The 4,535-nt window shown below is 37.8% G+C and overlaps 1 protein-coding gene across 3 annotated transcripts in view; it reads left to right on the top strand.

Annotated features, from left to right (window-relative positions):
- LOC102672951 (prolyl 4-hydroxylase subunit alpha-1) overlaps window positions 1-4,535 on the top strand; it is a 172,364-nt gene that overhangs the window by 122,867 nt on the left and 44,962 nt on the right. Inside the window, exon 1 of one of the 3 annotated variants that reach the window (XM_006620248.2) lies at window positions 7-45. The exons of 1 other annotated variant lie outside the window; for it this stretch is intronic. The gene's annotated coding sequence lies outside the window, so the exon portion shown is untranslated. Of the gene's footprint in view, window positions 1-6; window positions 50-4,535 lie in introns of those variants that run through there. One more of the 3 variants, XM_006620249.2, reaches the window with a different exon arrangement.

Genomic DNA, 4,535 nt, shown 5'->3' with positions numbered 1-4,535 from the left:
CGGGTACATCAAGGCGCAGGAGGAACGACTCGCCACTCTGAGAAAGTGAGTGCTCTTTTTTACATTACGACCACAATTTTACGATTGCGCGCGTAACCGAACACGCGCTGGCGACGAGCCAGCGTTTTTCAACCTTCTCCGCGCGCCCATCCAATTGACGAACGTTGCAAAGTAATAGAGAGAAAAAAAATTTTCAAGTGCCGGGAGAATGTTAGATCGAGAAACGCTGGATCTCTCATAACCGTCTTATCTCACTCGAAGTTTTTTCTAAATTTGCCGGAGAAAGAGAGAGAGAGAGAGAGAGAGAGTTTAATTTTCGGTGAAAGGAAAAAAGAAGGAAAGAAAGAACGGAAAAAAGATGGTTCGTTAGTAGAAGTCAAACACACATCGCGATCGATTAATATATCGAATACGCGTTCGATCCGAGTAAACTGTGGCTGGTTCGGTTGATAATAACTGAACTGGGATAATCGAAAGATTTAATGGGAGATTGTTAAGCGGTATCGAGGTAAGGGAGAGGGAGGATGCGTGTTCATAAATTTCCGTTTGAATCCGGACAATTACGCGACGGGAAAGTGTCCCGATCGGAACGAGATTCGTGCGAGGGATTATCGGTTATTCCTCTCGATTATTCTTAAAAACGGGGCTCGATATATATATATATATATATATATATATATATAATTTCACGCTTTCGTAATCGTCCTCGAACAATATTCGATATATCCTGCGAAATATCGCCTCGAGTCTTGAATCATTCTCCTTCTCGCTCACGAATTTCACCATTTTATGAGAAATGAAAAAAGGCCGTTGCTAACGAACCGAGCACGGCTGGTTAGAACACCTATGAATTTTTCAAAGTGATGGTGGTTAAGCGAGCGTTGACACGTTATTACGACGTTAGATAGGAGAAAATACGGGGAGAGAAAATTCGTATAAAATTCTTTTCTCGCACTCGTGTACGCCGTTGCTCGACACCATTCGTTCCCCCATTAATATTCGTTTGAGAATGATTACGAACGAATATCAACGATCCAGAACGAATCCTCTGCGATTGCCTCTCACCACCTTTTGATTAATACAATTTTTTCCGCTCATCTGACGAGTGAAGAGGAGAGGAGAGGAGAAGGGAATATCGTGCAAAAATTCGAATTGGGGAATTCGGTATTCGGGCCACGTCCCGCCCGATTTTTTTCGGGAGTCGCAAAAGGACAAAAGGCGGTGGTGCAAGAATATAAAAAAGATTTCTCCTTTCGCACTGCCAATAATTCCCCCGATCTTCCTCCTCCTCTCTCGTTTTTATCTTCCCCGGGGTGTGATTTGGCAGGTTGCCCGCCCCGATACCGATGCCTCCGCTGGTTCACTCGGGGGCTGAGCCTCGAACCGGTGGAAATAAGAGGGCGAGGAAACGTTAAGAAACGTTGGACCGACGAAACGCGCGCGCGCGCGCTCTCTCTCTCTCTCTTTCTCTGTCTGTCTCTGTCTGGCTCGTTTCGCTTCGGTGGCGGGGAAGGAGGGGGACGATTTCGTTTGGCGCGACCGCAATATTTCCGAACCTCGGAACCTGTCCCTTCTATTTTTAATCCGGCCACCGTGTAATTACTTTTCGGGGAAATGGATGACGCTATCTTCATCCTGTTCCGTCTCCTCTCCCCCTCCCTCGCTTTCTTCCCTCCTTTCTTTTCCATTTCGCGAAGAGCGAAGAGCGAGGTTGGCGAGGAGAAAGATTATTGGTTGGGTTTTTTTTTTTCTTTCTTTTTGTTTCTTCCTTTTTGGAATTCATCGCGAACGATTAAAATTTTTGAAGCGGAAAAGAGAGAGAGAGAGAGAATGTAAAATTGTAGTTGTAATTTTTAACAGATTTTTTGGGTTTTCTTGAATCTTTCGAAAAGATTCTCGATTTATAGAAATTTGAAGAACAATCTTTCTTGAAGCGGAAAAGAGAAAAAGAGAAGATTTTTTGTTTTTTTTTAATCTTTCAAAAAGATTTTCAATTTATAGAAATTTGAAAAATAATCGTTCTTGGAGCGGAAGAGTGAGAGAGAGCGAGAGAATATTTTCTCTTTTCTCGAATCTTTCGAAAAGATTCTTGATTTATAAAAATTTGAAAAACAATCGTTTAAACGAGAGAAAAAATAATTAAAGATGAATAAAACGCATTGTTTTTGAAATTTTTAAAAGATTTTTTATTTTTCTTGAATCTTTCGAAAAGATTCTCGATTTATAGAAATTTGAAGAATAATAAAGGAATGGAAGAAAAAGAAAGAAAATTGAATATAAAATTCTAGTTGTAATTTTTAAAAGATTTTTTTCTTGAATTTTTCAAAAGGATTCTCAATTTATAAAAATTTGAAGAAAAGAGAGAGAGAAAGAGAAAAAATAAATAAAACGTTAAAATTATAATTTTTAAAAGATTCTCAATTTGCAAAGAACAATTCGAATTACATATATATATATATATATATATATATTGCGACGAATGATCGAAGGCGATAAAACGGAGTTGGAATTTTGGTCGGAAAAGGGGACTGGAAAATCAGAGACGGCGAGGAAGCTTTTACGATCGCTCGAGGAACGGTACACGCGTGCATTCGACAGTCATTCAGACTCTCTAATCGCAATCGAGTCACGTGCCAGCCATTCGACGTAACGCTCGCCAAAATTTCCTTCGAATAACGATTGTTACTGTCAGTTACATGGCAGGGGCAGAGAGGAGGAGGAGGGAGAGAGAAAGAGAGAGAAAGAGGCGAAGCGAGGGGGGGAATCGAAATGCCCGCATTAATAACTAGTTATCACAATGGACCTTGCGAAACCCACAACCCAACGGTAATGGGCCGAACGTCTCTCCTCGAATAATCCTCGAAACGATGAATTGTTGATCTTCCGGCCAATACCAATAATAATTAATTATCCTCACGTCTCCCATGATTTTCGATGTATAACGGTAAAACGCGTTTTTACCCGTGTTAAAATGGAGATATATGATTCGAGAGAAGAAAACTTGAGAAAAATCTGCAAAAATATATCGAACAATTTTATCTACTCCTTGAAATTCAATCTAGGTTAGTTTCAATGATTTAAAAACAAACTTGGTATTGGTCATCAATCGATGAATCGAAGAGAAATTTATTCAATCTCGTAATTTATATCAGATTAATAATATACGCAAAAAAAAAAAAAAAGAAAAACTCAACTTCGAGAAATTATATTATCATGTAAATTTCCCATTAACATTCATTTCCTTAGAATTTCCTTAATATTTAACACCATGCTCAATGCGATATTAAGAAATTTGGAAGTCAAAGACGAGACTACTATGGGTAAGAGGATTAAAAAACGTTCGCTCGTGAAAGAGCAAATGGCAATAACAATTTCGTGATCCCGTTCAGAAACAAATTCTCTCGATTCTTCGAGAATACGGGCTTCCTTTTCAAAATCGCGTAACAATCGTTCGAGCAATTATTCGTGCACGAATTATGAATTTTCACTGCCGAAAACGAATCAACTTGGCCGGCTTGGAACGCGTCCAGAAACGCGTCATTGCGCATGATCGTTTTAAACGAGGTGATTCGAGAATCATCAAATCGCGATGGTGTCGCGTAGCGAGGATCCGACGCGCGCAAGGAATCCGCCTCGAGTCACTCCAAACACGTGCGTTCTTCGAATCTATTAGGAAGGGAGAGGGAAGAGGAGAAAGAGAGAGAGAAGAAAATTTGCCGGAGAAACGTAAACATCGAAGCGAGGTATCTCGCCTAATTTCACTCGTCGTCCTCTCAATATTGTCACGAAAAATATTTATAATATTTTAGATTAAGTTTGATGATTAAGGTGTAAGGTTAAATTATTAGTTTAGAATTTAAAATTGAAATATCTCTGATGATTTTTAATATTTTTTTTTTTTATAGAAAGAATTAGAAAGAAAGAGAATTAGATGAGATACCTCTCAATATTGTCACGAAAAATATTTATAATTTTAGATCAACTTTGATGAAGATGTATGACTAAAAATTATTAGTTTAGAATTGAAATACCTCTTAAATTGATAATTTTTAATATTTTTTAGAATCTGTCGATCCTCTTAAGAGTCGTCTCATTTCAGTCGTCTTCTCAGTATCATTTTTGTCACGAAAAATATTTCGATTTGAATTGAACGAAGTGCAGTCGAGGTTATATATTTATCACGGTATTATTCATTCATTTCAAAAGATCAACTTTGATTAATTAATACGTATATAATTAATACATATGACTAAAAATTATAAGTTTAAAATTCAAAATTGATTTGTATCTTTTAACCTGATAATTTTTGATATTTCTTTTCTTTCTTTATATAGAATCTATCGATCCACGAATCCATTGATCGATATATACGATTCTTCACGCGTCGCCTTTATAGAGAGAATTAATGAATAAAGATGCGACATTCGTTCAACACGTTTGGACTTTCGTCCAAAACGTTTATTTTCTACGAAAAGTGATAGTGAGAAAAATGTCGAGGTGTCGAAATCGGATGAGATATCTTGTACGCGCGATGA

The sequence above is a fragment of the Apis dorsata genome, unplaced genomic scaffold, assembly GCF_000469605.1.
Source record: "Apis dorsata unplaced genomic scaffold, Apis dorsata 1.3 scaffold_497, whole genome shotgun sequence".
Lineage (NCBI taxonomy): Eukaryota > Metazoa > Arthropoda > Insecta > Hymenoptera > Apidae > Apis > Apis dorsata.
This window is presented reverse-complemented; position numbering and strand designations above follow the sequence as displayed.